Raw genomic sequence first — 8,694 nt, 5'->3', positions numbered from 1 at the left:
GGACCCGCGTTGTGGCGGGCAGAATTTTTTGGCCCAGTTTTTTTTTTTTTTACGGGCCCAGCACCTGATGGAGAGCCCCCCAGACTGGTCTCCTGGCCGAGGCGGCAGCGCCTCGCCTACCTCGGTCGTTGCCTGATCGACTGAGCCGCTTATGCTGGGCGGGGCTGGGTTTGCCGTGCCGGGTCCGTTGCTTTTTGTTGAGGCGGGCAGAGTTGGGGGGGCGCCCACCAGGCCTCCGCGGGCCTTTTTATTTTTCTCTCATGGCCCTAAGCCGCGGCACCGAGAAGCGTTGCGACGAAGGCACGAGCGGGATGCCGGTGGGTCCGTCGTGGGGAGGCAGTGAGGCGCGTACCTCGGCCCCCCCCCAGGCCCCTGGCCCCGCAGCCCCCGTGGCTAGCACGGGTCGTTGTGAACGCGCCTATGTGTGCCTTTTTTGTCGTGCCGTCCCCCGGCTTTTTTTTCCGGAAGGGAAAGCCAACCGCCGTGAGGCCGGGCGAAAGCCGGTGGCCTGTGGCGCCAGGTCGGTGGCACTTTTTCTCACACGCTCGGCCGGGTTCCCCGGGCCGGAAGGGGGTGTTGGGGGCTGCTGAGTCCCCCCCGGCCCAGCGGGGGCCGGCAAGTCCCGCAATTGCCTAGCCGAAAGGGGAGCCATTGTTGGCCGCGGGCGGGTGGCGGCCCCCCCGCGCTCCTCTGCTGCCGCGAGCAATCCAATCCGCAGGTGGGCTGGGCGGCCGTCGCCATTGTCCCAGGACCGTGGCCATGGGGCCCTTGTTGCTGTTCGCGCAGCTCCTTCCCAGAGCCGCACCTGATCGATGTGGCTTTTCAGGTGGCATCAGAGAGGGCCCCTGGCAGGCCCACTCTCCTTCCGAGGCTTCTCTGTCACGGGGAAGCCACGGCGGGGGGAGTCCGGTGCTCAGGCAGGGCGGTCTCCTTTCCAATTCGCTTCCCGTCACAGGTGAGGTGTTGCCCCTCCCGCTGGCCTGGGGAAGGGCGTCTTTACTGTCCTGAGCTGTGTGACGGCCGCATGGTCCCGCGAGCCTTGAGGTGTCCTTAAAAACCCACGCGAGGTGCCGGTGCCGGCCCCGGTCCGGGTAGCGCCCGTGTGGGTGCCGGCCACAAGCAGCGCCAGGCGGTGGTGCGGCTGGAGCTGAGCCACGAGAAGGGAGAGAGGCGAGAGAGAAAAGAGAGAGGGCGAAAGTGCCTGAACCCAATGGGGCACGGACGCAGGTGGAACAGAGCCTGGTCCATGCACTCCTTTGCCGTTCCGCCACCTGCTGCAGAGCGAGCCGCCCCGGCTGAAAAGGGGCCTCGGTGTCCGGGCCGTGCCCGCCTCGTCGGGTCGCTGCCTTCTCTAGCACATCCGGCGTGTTCTGCATGGCCCGGTGGGGGGACGCGCCAGGACGGGGTTTGCTCCCTGTGAGCGGGGCCCCGCTCGGCCCAACCTCACCGGCGGCCGGTCAGCGGGCATGTTTTTCTCAGCTTTGGTGGGGGGGCAGGTCAGCCCCAGCCGAGCCCCGTTCAGCACGCCGCGCCTGTCATTTCGAGCGCGAGGCCGAGTGTCGAACCGGGGCGCAGGCCCCGGGAAGAAAAGCGAGAGAGAGAGAGAGAGACAGAGAGAGAGAGAGATGAAGCCTCGAGCTCCATCTGAGTGGTGAAAAGCTGCGCAGCGCTCCCGGATCCTTGCCCGTGGCGTTGCGGGAAGGGCTGGCCGCCGAGGTCGGCCGTCGCTGAGGGGCATCCCTCGCGCGTGGTGCCATTCCCCACCCCAGGCGCCGCCGGGCCGTGATGTGGCCGGCTGCCGTCCCTGCCGCCAGCGCCCGTCACCGCCACGCCGCCGCCCGCCGCTGTGTCTTCGCCCGCGATGCTGCTCCCACAGGTCGGAGCAGCTCAAGAAGCCCGGGGCGGTCAGGGTTTGGCGCTGGGTGAGTTCGCCAGCGGGCCGGGCGCATCCGGGTGCTCTGTCCGGGCGCTTGCGCGACGCTTCGCGGCGCCGCCGTGGGCGGCAGCTACCTGGTTGATCCTGCCAGTAGCATATGCTTGTCTCAAAGCTTAAGCCATGCATGTCTATGCACACACGGGCAGTACAGTAAAACTGCAAATGGCTCATTAAATCAGTTATGGCTCCTTTGGTCGCTCCTCTCCCACTCCTTGGATAACTGTGGTAATTCTAGAGCTAATACATGCCGACGAGCGCTGACCTCTGGGGATGCGTGTATTTATCAGACCAAAACCAACCTGGGCCTGCCCGGCAGCTTTGGTGACTCTAGATAATCTCGAGCCGATTGCACGCCCCCGTGGCGGCAATGACCCATTCGAATGTCTGCCCTATCAACTTTTGATGGTACTGTCTGTGCCTACCATGGTGACCACGGGTGACGGGGAATCAGGGTTCGATTCCAGAGAGGGAGCCTGAGAAACGGCTACCACATCCAAGGAAGGCAGCAGGCGCGCAAATTACCCACTCCCGACCCGGGGAGGTAGTGACGAAAAATAACAATACAGGACTCTTTCGAGGCCCTGTAATTGGAATGAGCGCACTTTAAATCCTTGAGCGAGGATCCATTGGAGGGCAAATCTGGTGCCAGCAGCCGCGGTAATTCCAGCTCCAATAGCGTATCTTAAAGTTGCTGCAGTTAAAAAGCTCATCGTTGGATCTTGGGATCGAGCTGGCGGTCCGGCGCGAGGCGAGCCACCGCCTGTCCCAGCCCCTGCCTCTCGGTGCCCCCTCGATGCTCTTAGCTGAGTGTCCCGCGGGGCCCGAAGCGTTTACTTTGAGAAAATTAGAGTGTTCAAAGCAGGCTGGCCGCCGGCATACTGCAGCTAGGAATAATGGAATAGGATTTAGGTTCTATTTTGTTGGTTTTCGGAAACGGGGCCATGATTAAGAGGGACGGCCAGGGGCATTCATATTGTGCCGCTAGAGGTGAAATTCTTGGACCGGTGCAAGACAGCCTAGAGCAAAAGCATTTGCCAAGAATGTTTTCATTAATCAAGAACCAAAGTCAGAGGTTCGAAGACGATCAGATACTATCGTAGTTCCGACCATAAACAATGCCGACTGGTGATCCGGCGGCGTTATTCCCATGACCCGCCGGGCAGCTCCCGGGAAACCCAAGTCTTTGGGTTCCGGGGGAAGTATTGCAAAGGTTGCAAAGCTGAAACTTAAAGGAATTGACGGAAGGGCACCATCAGGAGTGGAGCCTGCGGCTTAATTTGACTCAACATGGGAAACCTCACCCAGCCCAGACACGGACAGGATTGACAGACTGAGAGCTCTTTCTCGATTCCGTGGGTGGTGGTGCATGGCCGTTCTTAGTTGGTGGAGCGATTTGCTTGGTTAATTCTGATAAGGAATGAGACTCTGGCATGCTAACAAGTTACGCGACCCCCGAGCGGTCGGCGTCCAACTTCTTAGAGGGACAAGTGGTGTTCAGCCACCCGAGATTGAGCAATAACAGGTCTGTGATGCCCTTAGATGTCCGGGGCCGCACGCGCGCTACACTGACTGGCTCAGCTTGTGCCTACCCTCCACCAGCAGGCGCGGGTATCCCGTTGAAGCCCATTGGTGGTGGGGATCGGGGATTGCAATTCTTCCTCATGAACGAGGAATTCCCAGTAAGTGCGGGTCATAAGCTCGCGTTGATTAAGTCCCTGCCCTTTGTACACACTTCCTGTCGCTACTACCGATTGGATGGTTTTAGTGAGGTCCTCGGATCGGCCTCGGCGGGGTCGGCCACCGCCCTGCCGGAGTGTCGAGAAGACGGTCGAACTCGACTATCTAGAGGAAGTAAAAGTCGTAACAAGGTTTCCGTAGGTGAACCTGTGGAAGGATCATTACCGGTGGGGCTTGGCCCCGGCCGCGTTGTGCCAGGCCGTCTGGCTGGCCGCATGCGCGCAGTATCATTCGCGCGCCTGCTCCATTCGCACGCTCGGCCTCCAGCTGCCGGCCCCGGTCAGCACCGGGGGCCACACGCCCTTCCCCTTCGCCGCGTGCCACAGCCCCAGAGAGAGAGAGACCGGAGGCGTGCAGCACCTCCGGGCGTGGGCGGTCGGAATTGGGAGAGGGGGGAAAAGCCGCTCGGTGTGGTGAAGCGTGTCACGCGTGCCTGCCACCGTGTACACAGGCGGGGCTCTCCCCGCGCTGCACCGTGCGTTGCGGCCGGGCCTAGTAGCATGGCACGCTCACCGCTGTTGCAGCGGCCTGCCCCCCCGCCCCCCACACCACCCCTCCCACCCCAGCCTTGCGCCGCTCTGCTGCCGGTCCGTCCCTGCCAGAGAGCGGAGGCGCGGCCACGGGCCCCCGAGCCTCTCGCCGCCACGGCCGGCGCCGCCGAACGCCGGTTGCCAGCGTGCCACGTGCAGGTGCCCTGGCACGGCCCGAGTTCTCCCAAGCTCGGCTCTCCTCAGTGTGCGCGCGAGATAGCCGCACGAGTGTCAGGAGGGAGGGGTGCTCGGCACGGCCCCTTCCCGGAGGCGGGCCCGTCCCTTCCATCGCTGCTGCGCCCCTCGAGCGACGGCCAGCCATCCGGCTGTGGCACCCATCGGCGGCCGAGGTGGCAAGGGCGAGGGAACTGGGTGGTGGGGCGGCCTGAGCCACAGTGGTCCTCTTGGGCGCGCAGCGCTGGGCTACTGAGGGAAACCCCGGGCTCCGAGAAGGACGTGGCAGTGGTGGCGGCAGATGTCGGGCGCGCCCCCGCCGGTGCACACTCCCCCAAAGGCAGCAGCAGGGGAAGCACCCCGGTGGGGCCATGCAGGTCGTTTCCCTCGCCCCAGGGCCAGGTACCTAGCGCTCCGCGCCTCGGCGGTCCCCCCAGTTTTTTTCCCTCGGCGTCGTCAAACGCTGTGGGTTTGCTGAAAGGGGCTGGCGGGGCCAGGCGGCGGTTTAAAGACTCGGGCAGCTCGGCGTAGCCCGCCGTGGTGGCTGCAGTGCTGGCGGCGGTGGCAGCAGGCATACCAGGTGGTGGCCATGCGGGGTGCCACTGAGGGGTGGGGAGCAGCTACTCCCACCGATCCCCTGCAGTGGTTGTCCTGTTGCCACCGGCCGCGCTTGTCCGTCGCTGTCGTTGTCCTGCCCGCGCCATGGGGGTAAACCGTGCTGCGCCAGGGAGGGGTGCCCTGCCCCCCCCCCCCGTGGCTCATGGGGGCCGAGCCACTCGCCTCGCCATAATGGGCGACGCCGGCAGAGAGCGCGCCCTCTCTGCCCTTCCTCAGCCGCAGGGTCGCGGCCCCTGGGGCCCACCCGCGCTCTCTCTCCTCAACCCGCCGCCGTAGTCTCTGGCGCGCGGCGCCGCGTCCGGCACCTCTCCTCCCCTCGAGGAGCCTTTTCTCCTCGAATGCGCACCAGCAACGCCATTCTCCGCCAGCCGTCCCCTGGCTCGACTGCCTGCCTGCTGGTGGGGGTGAGCGCTCGGTGGGCCCTCCGGCGGCGGAGGCCCGCGAGCGCAGGCGATCCCGTGCAGAGCAGCCACGGCGCCGCTCGACGGGTGTCCCTCCCTGCGGGGACGGTCAGCCGGAAGGCGCCCGCCGGCGGCCGGCGGCGGTCCCGTCCCGGGCCCCGCTCGTCGCATCCTCCATCACCCTTCCCGGCCGCGTGTGGGCCGCAGGAAGGCGCGCAGGGCAGCCGCGGGGGCACTACTCCCCGCCTGGTCTCCGCGTGCAAACGAGGAGGGCAGGCCTTGCACCCCAGCTCAGCGCCGTCCTGCCTTCTGCCGGGCGCGTGCCCGAGGTAAGGGGCCCCGGCGGTGCGACGCGGCAGTGGCGGTCCTGGGAGTGCGGCCCCCGGTGGCGGCGGGGTCTGCCGTCCGGCAGGCCTTGGGCCCTGGCTATGCCAGCTTGGCTCTCGGTGGCGCCCGCCTCCGAGGCTGGCGGCGGAGCGCGTCCACCGGTCTCTCACCCGCCCGGCAGGGGAGCGGTCCCGCAGGAGGCGTGCTGGCGGGGGCTGGTCATTGTTGCGTGCCGTCTCGAGCCAGGGGAAGGCTGTGCAGTGGGGAAAGAGATAAGCCGGCCACGCAGCGGCGCAGTGGCACTCCGTGAGGCCCGCGGCGTCGGGGGCCCAGGGAGAGCCGCCGTGTGTGGGGGCCGATGGCCGCGCGCCCCCAGCCGTGTGCCGTGTGTTTTGTGCGTGTCATCCCGTGAAAGTGAGACGCGGGCGGGCTGCTGTGCCCTCCCGCATTTCAGCGCGCACCGTGTGGCCCTCTGCGTGGAGGCCAGGCCGAGCCCGGGTGCCTGGTCCGCCTCCGAAGGACGGCATTTGTGAGGTCGGCATCACCCCTCGCGGGGGAGGCGATCAGGAGCGCAGGCTCCCCCACGTCTTGGCCGGCCTTCGGAGCGTGGGTTGCTCCAGTTGGTTTTTATTCCCCCTTCCGTTTCTGTGTGCTCGTACGGTCAAAGCCAGGCGCGCACCCCCGCGTCCTCGGCCCCAGAGTAACAAAAAAAGGGGCCGCTTGGCGTGAGCAGTGCCCGAAAGCCAGACAACTCTTAGCGGTAGATCACTCGGCTCGTGCGTCGATGAAGAATGCAGCTAGCTGTGAGAATTAATGTGAATTGCAGGACACATTGACCATTGACCATTCGAAGGCACGTGCAGCCCCGGATTCCTCCCGGGGCTACGCCTGTCTGAGGATCGCTTGATGATCAATAGCCATCCGGGGGCCACGCTAGTGGCACAGCTGGGGTCGCCTCTCTGGCCTGTTGCCTGCAGCGGGCGGCGGTGGCGGTGGCAGCAGCGGCGTACCACTGGTGCCCGAGGGAAGGCAGTCAGGGGTTCGGTGAGGGAAGCGTTTCCCTAGGAGGCCTCGATCCCTTCACTGCGGCCCGGCGGGCGTCGTCGTCGTCGCGGTCGTCATCGTCGCAGTCATTGTCGTTGCCGTGCAGGGCCTTCGTCCCCCTAAATGCAGACTCGTGGAGCACTCCGTTGCTCCCCGCTCCCGGAGCAAGCCGCTGGGGTGGAGCTCGTCTTCGCCAGGACTGTGCCGTGGATGCGGTGGCACGGCAGCCTGGGGAGAGCGAGAGACGGTGTCGAAAGGCGCTGCCAAGGGCCGAGAGAGAAAGAGAGAGGAGGGCGAGAAGGGGAGGCAAGGAACGGCCTCGCCCCCAGCGTCCCCCTGCACCGGCAGCTGTCTGTGGGTGGGAACTGCGGCGGTACCGTACCATGCTTCCGAGCGCGCGCGCGTGGCGAGAGCGCCGGGGATGGTTGTTCCGACCCCGTCCTCCCTTCGCCCGCCCCCTCCTCTTCTGTCACGGTCTCGGGGTGCGCCGAGGGGCGCCGTCGTTCCTCTCTCTCTCCCCACTGATGCCGTCGTGCGTGCCACCGCCCGGCCAGTCCTCCCGCGCGGGGCCGTCTCTGCTCCACTCCCTTTTCAGTTCTCGTCTCCAGGATGGGGCTCTCCATCTCCTCGTCGCTCGCTCATGCGCACGCGCACTCTCTCTCTCTGGCTCCCTCCGGGAGCGCGGAGAGGAGGGGGGGACTGGCGGTGTAGCGGGCGGGGGAGACATGGCTGCCATCGTCGCGCACGCCCCCATGCGCGGCGTGGCCGAGCTTTGGGATTGCAAGCTCAGATCAGACGTGGTGACCCGCTGAATTTAAGCATATTAGTCAGCGGAGGAAAAGAAACTAACGAGGATTCCCTCAGTAACGGCGAGCGAGGAGGGAAGAGCCCAGTGCTGAATCCCCACCCCGCGGTGGGGCGTGGGACATGTGGTGTACAGAAGCCCCCCTCCCCGGCGGAGCTCTCGGGGGACCCAAGTCCTTGTGATTGAGGCCGCAGCCCGCGGATGGTGTGAGGCCGGTACTGACCCCCCAGCACGCCAGGCCCGGGGCTTCTCGGAGTCGGGTTGCTTGGGAATGCAGCCCAAAGCGGGTGGTAAATTCCATCTAAGGCTAAATACCGGCACGAGACCGATAGCCAACAAGTACCGTAAGGGAAAGTTGAAAAGAACTTTGAAGAGAGAGTTCAAGAGGGCGTGAAACCGTTAAGAGGTAAACAGGCGGGGCCCGTGCAGTCCGCCCGGAGGATTCAACTTGGTGAGTTGCGGTCGGCCGGCGCGGGCTCGGCGGATCCTTGCCTTCACCTCCCTTCCGTCCCCTGGGTGAACCCTGTGCGGGGGGCGAGCCGGGGGGGCGGGCCGGTGCAGGGACCACCACCCGACCTGCAGCCAGCCATGGCCGGGCACATTTCCTCTGCGGCGGTGCACCACGACCAGCTCCGGGTCGTCTGGGAAGGCCTCTGGCGGGCAAGTGGCCGAGCGCCGTGCGAGCGGCGGCGGGTGTTACAGCCCCCGGGCAGCAGGTCTTGCTGAATCCCGGGGCCGCAGGAGAGGACCGCCGTAGCGCCCTCCTCCCCCCCGTCGGCGGCGCCGTGGCTGGGGGCGTCGCTTTTCCCCCGCCCTCCCCCTCCTGGCGGTGGGGGGGGTGGGGGCAGCGTCCCCGCAGTGCGGCGTTTCATGCAGGGGTGCAGGGGCCGAGCCCACGGACCCCCGGCACCACTGTCAACTAGGGCGGACTGTCCTCAGTGCACCCCAACCGCATGGCGCTGCTGGGCCGGGCTTGACGGGCCGTGCTCCGGCGCCCAGGGTCCGCAGCGATGTCAGCTACCCACCCAACCCGTCTTGAAACATGGACCAAGGAGTCTAGCAGGTGTGCGAGTCAGGGGCCGTCATTGAAAGCCCGCGGTGCAATGAAGGTGAGGGCTGCCG

General features: G+C 66.1%; 1 non-coding gene across 1 annotated transcript; it reads left to right on the top strand.

Annotated features, from left to right (window-relative positions):
- The first annotated feature begins 6,472 nt into the window (after positions 1 to 6,472).
- On the top strand, positions 6,473 to 6,625 carry LOC139603587 (5.8S ribosomal RNA). The gene has a single exon (XR_011683744.1). It is a non-coding gene; the product is annotated as a 5.8S ribosomal RNA (ribosomal RNA).
- Positions 6,626 to 8,694: the final 2,069 nt, after the last annotated feature.

This window comes from Agelaius tricolor, unplaced genomic scaffold (assembly GCF_023055355.1).
Source record: "Agelaius tricolor isolate 1412-34295 unplaced genomic scaffold, bAgeTri1.0.p SCAF_39, whole genome shotgun sequence".
In the NCBI taxonomy this organism is placed as follows: domain Eukaryota; kingdom Metazoa; phylum Chordata; class Aves; order Passeriformes; family Icteridae; genus Agelaius; species Agelaius tricolor.
The sequence above is the reverse complement of the archived record's forward strand: the minus strand, read 5'-3'. Positions and strand labels throughout refer to the sequence as shown.